The sequence below is a fragment of the Lepisosteus platostomus genome, chromosome 7, assembly GCF_059453375.1.
Source record: "Lepisosteus platostomus isolate fLepPlt1 chromosome 7, fLepPlt1.hap1, whole genome shotgun sequence".
NCBI lineage: Eukaryota > Metazoa > Chordata > Actinopteri > Semionotiformes > Lepisosteidae > Lepisosteus > Lepisosteus platostomus.
The window spans coordinates 42,393,066-42,407,367 of NC_142617.1; the positions used below are offsets into that span (position 1 = coordinate 42,393,066).

General features: G+C 37.0%; 1 long non-coding RNA gene across 1 annotated transcript in view; it reads right to left on the reverse strand.

Annotated features, from left to right (window-relative positions):
• Positions 1-2,298: 2,298 nt before the first annotated feature.
• LOC148658819 (uncharacterized) overlaps positions 2,299-14,302 on the reverse strand; it is an 85,465-nt gene continuing 73,461 nt past the window's right edge. Inside the window, exons 3-4 of the long non-coding RNA XR_015940575.1 lie at positions 3,143-3,224; positions 2,299-2,604 (exon numbers count right to left, since the gene is read on the reverse strand). This is a non-coding gene — a long non-coding RNA (uncharacterized LOC148658819). The remainder of the gene's footprint in view (positions 2,605-3,142; positions 3,225-14,302) is intronic.

Genomic DNA, 14,302 nt, shown 5'->3' on the forward strand with positions numbered 1-14,302 from the left:
TGACCTTTAAAACAAGCATTTCACTTTGTTCCTTTCTTCTGCCATTTCCTACATTACCTGTTAAAGACACTTTTTTTCCTGAAGAGCTTTCCAATCATTGTGACCAAATGTTGGATGGACTGTTTACATTAAACTTTCTGCTGATAGATTATTAAACTCCTATTACCTTCTAATGGGATTCTAATACAAAGCATTGAAATTAGCTCAAATATACATGAACTCATTTTAAGTATCTAACAAAACGTACTTATTCAAAACAGCATTCTCTAAGACTTAATTTTATTTTTATGTTATGTAAAACTTCCTATACATCTTTATTCTGTTTTCTATGCACAGTGTAAGGTACTTTATAAAATAAACATTATTAAATTTTATTTCACATCAAGCCCCTTAGACTAAGAAACATACACAAGGAATTTTTTTCTAATGTGGGTGGATACAGTTAATAATAATACTCACGACAAAATCAGCCAGAAGGCATAGCAATCCAAAGAAAGTTAATACCTTTCTTAACAGTTAATACTATAAAAAGAGCAGATTCTTGAATTCAGTGACCAAAGTTTGTCATAGCTACGACCTACAGAGCTGGTCGGAGTCAATATGTCTAAAGTGAAGCAGAAGGACATCAGTGGGCTGAGTGGCTGAAAGAGGAGCCTGCTGGCGTTGGCCCATTGCCTTGCTTCAGCTACTAAACTTCAGCATCCGTCTGGTTTATTTCTCTAAGTAACCAAAGGTCTCCACCGTGGTCGTCTACAACTTTTTTTTTAAAAAAAGTGCATTAATAAAAAAATGATATATACAATAAATACAAATACTTACAAAACATTTTCAGAAAGATTGCACAGATAATTCTACAGGGAAAAAAGCTTAAATTTGAAGCCTTAGAATATTACTGTTGTTGTCTGGGTGTTGATCTGCCTTATACTTTTTTCCCTGGTCTTTTGTCTTGGCTTTGACCTTAGGAAGAGTGAGTCATGTATCCCCCTGATAGTCTGCAGGTACAAGTCACGCTCTAACGTCAATCCAGCACCCGTGTAAACACTGACTTCCTGAAACACAAGGGAGACTGGGGGTGGGAGCTAGGGCTGCTGCACGTCACATCGAGTCATAGAATACAACAGGCAGTAACGCTTATTATGTAGACCACATAAATTATCAGCATTATCTTCCCAAAACCTTTCAGGCTTCACTGAGATGAAAGATAGTTATCAGTTTTAGATCAACATTTCTTCATCCAGGAAAAATGACAATATTGCTTTAGTCATGCAAGGTTTTAGCTCATGTCAGCGTGACCAAATCATCGGGAGTATGTAAAGAGCAAGTGGGAGAGGGTTGGGGAGAGTTCTCTTTCACTCAAAAGGTACTCATTGTACCACAGTGTAATCTTTCACCAAGATGACTCAGATCTCAAGCCTTTACACTTAGAAGAATACGCACTACCATTCCTCTGCCATTTTTTACATTACTTTTTTTTTGTCTGAAGAACGTTTCACTACATGGGATTTCATTTAAAACAGAATATGAGCCCTTTCTGTAGACCAGTGCTGCCCAGCCATGTTTAGCCATGTGCAGGTGGTTAAAACCAATACCACGGCTTCCTTCTAGAAACAGAAAGATTAAATCCTTGGAGCACAAGTTTCCATTTCCCAAATTGGCAAGATGGCCAATATGACCTCCTCTCATTGGTAACCACTCTTATGTTTTTATCTTTCAAGCTCCCTCTATCTTTATTATTAATGTCATTACTAAATAATACATTTGACAAAGGTAGTTCAATTGTTTTGAACGAAAAACACTGAAGGACATGGTGCAAGATTGGGGTGAAGCAGACAATGGTTCAAGAACACATGAAAATGGCAGCCTTAACTGTCAGTGGCTAGGGAAAGAAGCTACTGGTTGAAACATAAAGAGCATGCATGTCAAACAAGAAAAGGTAACAAATGAGAGGGAGGTTATTCACCCATCCTGCTTATTTGGTTGCTAGTAGCTTATTCATTCACAATCTTGTCTGGCTGTTTTTTGAATGACTTCAGAGAATCTGATACTCTGGTTAGCTGGACAACCTGGCAGGACAGCGGGTTTTTGTATTAAGACAAACCTCCTATATTCAGGTCACATTGTGTACTCAAGTGCACACCCCTGTTAATTTGTTCATTTAGTTGAACTTTCCATTTGTGTTCTTGACAGCTTGTTTACTATTGGTCATGAACTAGCATTAAAATACAGTTCAAGATTTTCAATAGCTTCATAGCCTCCTCTGTTCCCAAGTTCATTTAACCAGTATAGGACAAAGGTCTCCAACCCAGGTCTTGGACAACCAGGTTTGATCTAGGTCAGGTTTGATAGGTCACCACCCTCATCAACGTCTAAAAAACTGGAACAATTTAATCACAGACAATTACACAGGTGGTTTGTTTGATGAATTTAGATATCAGTAGGAACAAAAATCTAGTTCATCAAGGACTGGAGCTCAACTAAATGAACAAATTATTTACTTAATTGATCAAAAACATACGTTTTCCTAATCTTTCAATAATGTGATTTAAATTGACCTCTTAGACGAACTGGATTGGGGCTTTCCAGGATTAAAGCTGGAGACATCTTCTGTAGAAGACAAATAAGGTGGAAAGAATATTTATTAAGAATATATTACCCGGAAGTGGCAAAATACACATACAGTAGGTATTTTGGCAAGAGTCATCATAGAAGTAATGATCAAGCATTGCATGAGTAAAAAAAAATCTACATAAATTAAGCTTGATTAGGAACAAGATATCATTTCATATAAACCCAACTTTTTTTCTTTTATGTAAAAGAGCCCCAGAGAATAAATGGTTGGTAAAAAAAAGCACTAGTAGTTGAAGATTTTTGCAAAAGCTCTCAGGCTGCTATTTGTCAGTTGGTCAGTGCACTTTACAGTAAGTTGAGTTTGAAGTGCACTGGTGGTTGGGCACAGTGGAGGACATAAACTCTCATGCATGCTCAATAAATCTTAAAAGAAAAGACAGAGAGCAAGCGAGAGAGAATGCAGCAAAAGGGACGCTGACAATAATAGCCGTCACACAGCATGCTAATTTATACTGGTAGTAATGACTGGCAGGGAAAGATAATGAGGCACAATCTGACAAGAAAAGGAGTTTACCCTTATCTGCTGCTATTCAAGGCATGGATCCTTCACCTGCTCTTTTATGGGCCTCCTGTCGTCACATGCTGCCACATGTCACCTAAGGAAAACAAAGGCGGTATTATTGGCCAGCAGTTTTCTGACAAACATGCCAAATTAAATCCCTTACATATGCAATAGCTATTGACGACTAAACCTATTTTCCTTTAAAGAGATTAGTCCAGCAGATGATTTTGACAGAATGAAGATCTTTAGTTTTTTTTGTCCTTTCCCATCTCCTTAATTCCCTACCCTTCCCATTCTGTTGGGGATAATTGAATTGGTGTAGTAAAAAAAAGGACAAGTTGGGAAAAGGGAAAGAGAGAAAATGAATACAGGGCTCTACATTAGGCCGGTGACACAAGGTGGGAAGACTGCTCATCAGGGACTGGGCTGAGTAAGAGTTCAGGAGCCGGTGGCAGGAGGGCTGTTATTTTCACAGCACTAGCAGAGTGAGGCTTGTGGGCACGAAAGCAGGCAGGGGCCCTCAGCCTCCTTTGAGAGCTGAGGCTTATCAGCAGACACAACAAGGTCGGCGGGGGGAAACAGGCTGGAGAGAGAGAACACAGGCCTCCTCCCAGTCAACCACAGGGCCAGCTAGCTATTTTTTTAAAGGGAAATCCTTTCTTAGCAGTAAGTATACTCAAGCACTCTGAAAACAGCCCTAAAGCTGCCTCTACAAAAGGCAGTACCCTTCATTCTTCTTCTTCGTCCCTGGGTTACAGCTCGTCTCTGCAAACTTTATGTACTTGAAAGCTTTTGTTTTTGCCTTAAATTAGAATTTCATCTATGTAAACCCCACCAAAATGTAAAGGTGAGGTGTCGGTTTCTTCAGCAAATGCCTCAGTGATTTTCTTATCTGCAGGGAGTGGAAGATGTTGCAGCATCACTTTTCCAAAGTTAAAAACAATCATAATCACACTTATAATATGCAAACCGCACTTTGTATTTTGTGAGCTTAATCCCTCAGCAGGCATAAGTAAACATACCAAAATCCTATTGAAAAAAAATACAAAACTTGACATTTCTTTTGTGTTTGATCAAACTTGAAGTAACATTGGTGTTTGTTTGGAAGTAAAAGATGTGAACACGTTTAAACTGGAAATGTATAAATTGTCAAAGGAAAAGCAATGGAGCAATGCACACCTGTGTCCCTGGTGTATGTACCTCATTGCCTCTTGTCACTCAAGACTGGCTCACAGTTAAAATTGGGCTTTGACACCAGTAATATTTTAATGACTTACGTTGGCTGTTAGGACTGTTGTTAATGACCTAAACCGCATTGTCTTTCAGTAGAGAACAACTGCTTTCTCTCCCCCCTTGTGGGATAACAATACATCCTTTCAAATTTGAAGTTACAAACACATGCCACAAACAATAAAATATCTCCTAAATAACTTTTAAAGATTGAGTTAAACTCCTAATTTCTTTGTAGCTCTTCACAATGGATACTTGTTGGCATTTTTGGACCATTTGTAAACTTCACCTGAAAGCTATGGACAAGGAAATGGATACTGAATCATCAGAAGAGCCCTTACTTGAGACTGCACTGTAATTGTGGCCTGAATTCAGAATGTACAAGTAGCCAGGGAGGTGTATCATAAAGCTAATCCAGCCTAATATTCCATGAATAGGGCAGTTTGTGTCAATCTGCTGTTAAGAAGAGGAACAGTTTATAGTTCTAATCTGACTAACAAAATTAACAAGAGTACCTCATACAAATTATTTCAGAATCAATTTCTGAAACAGGATATATTTACAATGTAAATCTACAAACAAGTGTTTGATTGAACAAGTTTTAAATCAGATAGGGCTTAACCAAAGATTACACTTTTTTTGCAGAACTGTCATAGTTCTGCTGGTAAAGAATCTTCGAAACATGATTCTCAACTGAAACAACTAGGATATAAATAGGTAAAACATAAACATAGGTAAGTCAATTTATGTTTCTGAATAGTTCCTTGCCGCATCTCTGTAATTTTTGTGTACAGAATGTGTGTAAGCACTAATGATTTCTTTCTTTGTCTGCAGAGAAAAACTTAGGAGAATCAAGGGAACAAAAAAAGCAGGCCAAAATGTCACAGTACCGGGAAACAGAAGATGATACTTAAAGGATATGCGATTTGTTACAACAAAGCACAAATAAATAAAAAAATAATAATTATCAAGAAAAGCAGAAATATTTCCTTCAAGAATTTTTCTTTTAAAACTGAGAAAGTGGAGATAGCATATATAGAGAGGAAGAGATGTGTTCTAGAAAATAATGATGAAAAGAAATAAGGAGTGATTAGCTTTCCAGCAATGGTATTGATTACTCAGGGAGTGATGGACAGGGAGGAGGGCAAGGGAGAGAAGGGTGGTACAGGGGTAACAGCAATGAGGGGACAACATCTTGTCTTTTTTAGAACAGACAGGTAAACAAGAGGACATTACATTGTGCTAGGTTTTGGTAAATACCACCCCTCACCTCCCTCTCCAAACCTCTTAATATCCATCAAGCAAATAATTTTACCCTCCAGAGATTACCCCATTGGCTGTTTAAACTGACAGGATAGTGAACATTAATAGAAATGAGACAGGGGTACTTGATCTCAGGGTTTTAATGAATGCACGTACTGAGGGTAACTGAGGAACTTTGAACTGGATACATGAAGATGAGGGTGGAGCTCTGAAAGAAGGATGATTCTTACTTGAATTTAGCTGTTGGCTATATTTGTTTTCAAAAGATCGGCTAGAGATGCTATCTAGAAGGCAAGAGTAGGAAAACCTCAGGAGCGCATTACTGCCTCAATGTTACCAAACGGAGTCCTGCAGCATGACAGACGTTCTACGGGCAGTAGTACAAACATGTTAAGATCTTGATTTTAGATATTATATGTTTACAGATTACTCTATTGTGGTATTAAAATATCACCTATGCTTAGCTCTTCTTTCCTTTTTGATGCTTATTATTATTACTTTTGATATATATATATTCATGACATACAGGTATCAACACTTTCATTGCCATTTCTTTCATGGCACTGGTGAAACCATTCAAAACGATGACTTCAACATTAGCCTTTTGATGTTTGTGTTTGTCTGCGCAGTAATGGTTAAGGATGTTGAGCCCTGAGTAGAGGTTTGTGGGTTCCAATCCCTGCTGAGAAAGTTGCTGCTGTACCCTTCAGCCAAGTGCTTTATCCCAAACTATACCATCAAAGGAGTTGTACAAACTGGTACATCATAAAAAATATGATGTTCTATAAGTCACTTTAGATAAAAATCACATGAATAATTATTTTTTAAGAAGTACATTGTTTAATTATAAAGGTGATTGGGTGTTAAATTGGAACAGTATATTTTAAAATACAAATTTTACTAATGTAAAGGCTACCTAGAATGTCAGCACACAAGTAGACTCATACTGGAAATGTTTTTTACTTTGCATGACTAGATGCTCTGATTTCAAGATGACTGTAGGAAACCGATGTATTAGAAACAGGTATGATCTGAAGCCGAACAGTATACAGTATACAGGCCTTTGTGTTGTTTTCTCTCTTCTTTTCAAAACATATTACTGATCAAAACTGCTAAACACAGTAAAGTACTTGGTGGCCTCCAGCTCTCTCTGCAGCTAGAAATGCAGGGTAAAAAACAAGAAGATGTTATTAATTCCTTTGTTTGTTGTAATCTTGATCATGTGCACACACATTGGATAAAATAATACAGGTTTTAAATAGTTATGCACATTTAACTAGCAGAGACCACAAATTTGTCCTATTTACAGAAAAAAAGTGATACGATCTCTAGACTTAGTGCCTGGGGCTTGAAGAGACACATCAGACAAATCTCGTTTACATAAAAACATATACTGCAATATATACTCAGTGCCACTTCTCAATGGCCAAAAACTACAAACTCTTGGAATGGGTTTAGCATAGTGCAAAGTGCATAAGCAGTTAATAATGCCAACATGGGAAAAAATGTTATAGTTAACATTTAACAGAAGTAATATGTGTGGCCTCAATTCACTATGAAATGAAATCCAATCATGGTTATGTTGCAACTTTAAACCAATGTTAATTCATGACCAAGAGTAACCAAATTTCCTACAAGCAGTTTAACGTTTACAATGCATCTCCCTTCCCTTTTGTTTTTTTTGTCAGCCTAACACACAGCAGGAGCTGAAGCCAAAAGGGTAGAATTCTATTTATGAATTCCATTTCAATCCGTTTTTTTTCCATTGTTGGTGACACACAGGGTCTGGGACGCGAAGATGACTGTGTAATGTCATTGTCGCCGTGAAATGGGGAAAATGCCAAACTGATACACTTGACAGGATTATACCTTTTAAATAGAAACTTTACAAGACAGTTTAAAAAGGGAGATGAAAGAAACTGAACTGATTTTTGTCAATGTACATTTTTTCTTACATTTAACCTTATTCTCCAGGAGATAATGATAGCAAAAAATGGCTACTTTTTCCCTTTCAGGTCTCTGCCAGTAAGACAAGGTTATGGGTAAAGTTAGGTTGTAAATAAGACACTGAATTGCAGGTGTTTCATGCTAATCCATTTGAAATTTTAGGTCTGCTTACAGTATATCTGTATACACTCAAAAGAAGGAAGCAAATATATTTTCAATTAACTAATGTAACAAGCTTTGTAAAAAGAAAAAAATAAGACGATGTTTTGTAACCATTTACAAATTATATTCCAATTTGTAATGGACACAGCTAACTTTGCCTAGCAAATAATCAACTGATTTATACATTCTTGTATGAAGAAAAAACACATGAGCTCTTAAACAAATATTTTGAGTTCTGTAAAAGAACAGTGTAAGAGACTCAGAAAATGCATTGGAAGAGATGCAGTCTCTGACAGTGGAAAGGATAAAAATCTGGTTTGTAGCTTTGGTTTAGTTTTTCAATGGTGTTTACACACTTTGCTACTATAGACTAGTGGGATGTGTATTTCCCCCCATTGTAAAACAAAAGGGAAGATTGGGTGTACTGTATTTTAAAACCTGTTGCCTCCATAGATACAATGCCTGGCTCAAAGTGGATAGAGTCCAGTTATCACTACACCTCCAAAAGAATGTACCTAACATAATGAACTTTTAAACAAAAAAGAAAAGGATCGGGATTTATACACTCCAGCAGGTGTGAGAGCAGTCCCATGATGAGCGTGTGCCTTAGAAATGCACAAGGATTCTCCATTCGTACCATGAAGAATTCTTCAGGTGCTTCTTTTCTTCAAAGAAATGTACATAGAGCTTGAGTTGAATTAATGCTTTACCAACCGATGCTACGGACCACAAGGAGATTCAATAGCTCTCCAGGGCATCTCATGGCACGTCAGTGGCACAGACTGGATGAAGTCAGAAAACGCCTAGTAACAGGTCCTTTAAATTAATGACTGGACTACTTGTGATCTCCTACATGAACGTGAGAAACATGAACTACAATGTAATTGTCTCACTTTGGGCACAATTGGCATTTTATGAACTCCTGTTAGCAATAAAATGAGTCTCGTATTACTGAATGAGACCACACTTCAACAATTAAAAAGAAACAGAAAAAAAAACTGTCAAGTTAGTCAGATATTTTAAAGGAATTGTACAGTTTGTCTGAAACAATGATGAAGTTAGAAAAAGCATCACTATAATTTCAAATTAAAAAACTATCTGTAACAGATAATGTATGCTGTATATGCTTGATTTTTAAAATGAAGAATTCCTTAAGGGAGGCATTTAGGCCAAAGGGTCCCAACACCTTCTTCATCCTGTTTAAACCAATTAGCTGACAGCAGAGGCTAACACCTTTAGAGCACTGTTAGGAAAGAATCAATAAATGCTAAACCTTTAGTTCAGATATAAACAGCTGGATAAGTTAGGATCAATAGGGTTAGATCCTATAGCAACTGGTCAATATTTCATCAGTTCAACTGAGTGAGGAATCTTTGACAGTGTCCTGTTGCCACTGTGTACCAGTAGCACGAACAGGGGATGTTAATGATTCGAGAAAGCCAACTGACACCGATAAATTGATAACATTACAGCTCAGATTCAATAGACAGGGACTAAATGAAAAGCAAAAACTTTGTCCTTATTGATTTTTTCTTCTTTTTGTTCTACTATGAAGAGCAGTAAATCATCAGTTGTAGGTTTAATGCAGACATCAAGAGCTAGCTTGTCAGACAACATTGCAATATAAGTCTTTTTTTGTTCTGTGAAACCACAACTTTATTGTACAACTTGTGTTGGAAGCTGTATGCACCATTTTTTTTACAAAAAATAATTGCCATTTCATTGCCATGCTGTGCTCCTATCAAATTAACTTTGCGTCAAAAACAATTAATTGCATTCTGTAAGGGAGGCCAACAATGAAAGCAATAGCTATTTCTAAACATTTCCCAGTCCACATTTAAGTTGATTTAGTCACATTCTCCGAAATTAACTAACCCTTTTTTCTCTGCTGCTGAACTTTTGTTTATTGCAACTTGCTGATTGTTCAGCAAAATTCTAAATGAATAGGAAAATACGGGAATGGTCCCACCCCAGGGGTACTTTCAGAAGAATTTGCAAGTGACAAACCTAGAGCTTGGAGAAAGAATAATTCACAGGATCTAATAATGAAGAAATAGATGTTATGTTTATTTAGATGGTACAGGCGGTTATTCATTTCACAGAGCCCTGTTTATCTCCTGCCATTCACTCAAATAACAGCTTGGGTTATTTCTAATGCAATTTTCATTTTTGCCTGTGGGTCCGGATCTAGTTCTGCTAGAAAGACAGTAAGTTATAATTAATTTTTAGCATTCATATACAACCAAAAAAAAAAAAACATTCCTCCTCTCCCCCACCCTTCACCTTTTTTCTATCTTTTTTTCATCTAATAAATTTTATCCAAGTTCACAAAGAATCCATACAGTAGAAGCACCAGCTTCCCGGTTTCTCAAACACAACTTTTAAGCACCATGTGTTGAACAGATCAAGGCAGCAATTACTTTTTCAACAGCTCATTGTTTGGGAAGAAGGGATTTGCAAAGCGCAGCTGCCTCCCCACGTCAGAGTGACTGTCACTCTGCTCACCTTGCCCAGGCAGTAACAGTGAAAGCAGCTAATTAACTGCTAAAAAAAAGGCCCTTTAAACATAGCAGGAAACCCGGCTTTAGGCAAGTCATATCTAAGTAAGAAATGAGGATACACGCACTTATTAATTGCAACAAACGTCATTACTCATGTAATTTAATTTTTCAAGCCATCTAGTACGCTTTCCTCCCTTGGTTGTGTGTTGCAGTTTCCCTGAGGGGAAGAGAATTCCTTTTGAACCCATCTCACCTCATTGGTGCACATACTGTATAAGCTGTTAGCTCAGTTTGGAAAACCAATGTCTCTCTTAAACTCATATTTGATGAAACACAGCAATGGGATGATAAATATCTAACTCCCCCTTCCCCCTCACTTCGCATTTCATAAATAATAATAATAAACTTAATTTTATATAGCGCCTTTAAAGCTGGATTCTCAAAGCGCTTTACAGAAAAACAACAGCAACAACAACAATAACAAAAAACAACAATAAAAAAATATAAGATAAACACGATGAGAATGTGTAGATGGTGGTACTAAATACAGTAGGAGCAGAGAAGTAAAGAACGGAGCCAGTTAAATAATGGCTCTTCTAAAGAAGAAGGTTTTGAGTCTGGATTTGAAGGAGTTTAGAGAAGGTGACTCTCTGATATCCTTTGGGAGAGAATTCCAGAGCTTTAGGGCATAATAGGAGAAGGCCCTGTCCCCCATAGAGTGTAGACGGACTTGGGGGAGAGCTTGGAGACCAGAATAAATAAAACTTCTACGCCATATTAATTTGACCACTTGTCTTTTAAAACAGAAAATACCATCTCCAACATTTGCATACCATTTGTTGCAAAATAAAAGTAAAATAGACATTTAAACATCTTTTATTACTTCTTAGACTAGTATCCTGAAAAATGTGCTCCTTACAGACTTTTTTTGCGTTATTTTCACTTATGTACAAAACAGGTGTTAATTTAGAACAACAATAAAAGATTTATTTTATAACCAGTACTGCTCCTACCATTCCTCCTGCCGAAGGATGTAACAGCAAAAAGAGCAAAACTGAACAAAGGTAAGGCTCAAAAATACACCTGTGATACAGAATTGTCAGAGGAATTTCAGGAAGGCTCTTTGGTGAAACAAGGCAAACAACAGACCCTTTTACATTGCTAATCATGCATTTCTACTCAGATAGTGCAGAGCACCCAGCAAAGCCTGTCTTTTCAGATGAAACATGTGGTCTGCATTAGGCACAGCGTCTCACAGATGCAGGCCTCCCAGGCCTCACCTACTGCATGGCCTGAGATGCGAGACAGGCCTGGTTAAAGGATGGTTTTCACAGCTGGGCCAAATTGAGTAAGGGGAAAAAAGAATGAAAAGCAAAAAAAGAGTGGAGGTCTGATGAATCTGAGAACTTGTTAGAAAAGGGAAAAGTGTCCAGCTGCAGTCTTCACTTTTATGCCCACACACGTTACTGGGCTATTGGGGCCAAACTGAAGCAATCTTTTAGAGAGACAGTTTTGGTAGCAAGCCACTCAGAGGCTAAAGAAGTCAATGAAGATCAAGCCCATGTGCCATTTTTCTAAAGGACATGATGAATGTTTGGAAATCTTCAAGATTCTTCTTCTGGAGTTAGTGTGAAGGTGCATGTTTGTTCAAAGTGTTTTTTGATGATTTTCAATTCAGAGATGAACAAAATACGTGTGAAATGTTGGAGTCCACTAAAGACTTTCCTGGCATTTAAAACTCTCTGTGAGAAGTGAAGAAATAAAACACTATATAAAGGTCCAATTAAAATTATTCCTTGTTTTTGTGTTTTGCATATCTTTTTTACATAAGGCAACATTAAGTAATACAAAATTGAGAAGATACCCTGGAATTCCTAAAAAGTATATTCTATATATTTAATATATATTTAAAATATATTCTAAACAAATACCTTCACAACTCATTTACTGAATTATTTGTACTTAAGTCACTTGTTTTATAAAAATACAGACTGCATGAAGGTGTATAATTCAGATTAATAGTGATTTTTTTTTTGCTTTGACCTTTATAATGTTCTCCTTTAAAGCATTTTAGTATGACAAAAACTACAAAAATAACTGAACGGTTGTTGAGTGACCATGTCATACATACCTAAGCCAATTATTATTATGCAGCAATTCTCTAAAAAAGCAAGATGGGCTTTTATTTTTATTTATATTTTTATTTAGTAGAGGCCTCTCCTCTATGTAGAAAAGGCCGTTTCTGAGTGTCATTCAGCAGCCAATTGTGATAAATCTTTGCTGGCTCTCAAATATAGTGATGAGTTTTATTGTAGCTACAAGGTAACAACAGATAATGATAGATCAGAATATACAGACATGACTTTGCTCAGTACAACTCACCAGGAAAAGGTCTTTTTTGTCATCAGACATCCCACACCAAGGAACAATTAATATGCACTCATCCATTTTTAACACTAAATTCAATTAGATTAAAATGGTAAAATATGGCTCAAGCTCCACTGTCTGTTTCAGCAATGGAGATGACATTTCCGTTAATGAAGTTCAGCTGCGCATCGGTAGCATCAATCACAGTGCACACATGATGGGTGTGAAGCCAACTTGACAGCCACAAGCTAATGCAAACAGGCCTGACACATAACTTAAACATGTGGCTTTTCGACATTAGCCTTTGCCAGCCTCTACAGAGCTCCTTTTCTTTTTGTGCAGCAGTCTGGCATCAGTGGTGAATATTTATAAATAGTCTCAAAGGCTCAATGATCAGTTAAGAGAGCACCAGCTGCTGCACATGGGGTTGCAGCTCCAGGAGCTATAGTACTGCTTTCATAAGAACATAAGAAAGATTAAAAGCAAAAAGTAGGGGCCATTCGGTCATCTAGCTTGGCCATCTAGCTTGGTTGCTTGCTAGAAGCTAACTGATCTGAGCAACTCATCCATCCGCTTCTTAAAAGAAACCAGGATATCAGCTTTAACAGTATAACTGAGTAGTTTGTTCCAGACTACCACCAACCTTTGTGTAAAGACGTGGCTCCTGTTCCAAGTGTTAAAATCTCTTCCCTTTAGGTTTTACTTTAATGAACACTATCACCATTAACAAACATGTTCACAATGCATGAGTCTGTGTCTGTAGGACATTCAGACAAAAAAAGATACCTTCATGGTAAAGACGTTTTATGATATCCAGGGTATTGTTTTTATTTCATATCAATCATATTATTAATATTATTTGCAGTGAGCATTTCTATTTGCTCCTGCATTCAAAATGTTTTTACAATATTTTAAAATCCTTGCATATAATTGTCAGCTCCAATACTCAGACTACTGGAATGCTAACAGCTGGTTCCACCTGTTACACACTTTTACACTATAGAGACAAAAGAGTCAGTGGTCACTATTTTAAAGGTATTTGTAGAACAATGAAATCAGACACAATGGGCAGGTATTCAACATTCTCCTAACCGATTCTAGATAAAAGACAGTTACAGAAAGCTGAGGAAAGAAGACATTAAACTCAATTTAGGAGTGGACAAAACTGCAAGGTTTCACAGTACCCTTCAAAGAGTGCTAGAGAAGCTTGGAGAAGCAGTGACCAGAAACTACTTCGAGCAGTTGTTTTTGCCAAGTCAACAAATATTAATACATTTTAAAAATGTTTATATCACCACTTAACCACAATGTGTTTCTTAATAGAGAAATACGCACCAGGACAAGAACTTATTCTTGTTATTTTTAAGTTGTTATACAAAAATACATTGTAACAAGTGTCTCAACCTAGTAAACAAATTAAAATTAATGTTTTTAAAAACTGAATTCCATCTGCAGCAGGTGAATTCTGTGTTGAGTTTGGTTGTGGTGGTGGGGCTACTCATGCTGTTTGTCTAATTGCGTCTTCCCTCTTCTTTATAATAAAGAGGATGCCATTCAAACATTCTACAGCGATATGGTTTATAATTTAGAGCAGCAGTTAAAATCTGACACCTCTCTTCAACGATTACAAACCTGACGCATAACCCTAATTAAATGATCACATCCATTCTGCGGGCGGCCATTTTTTTTAGGAAGAGGGAGG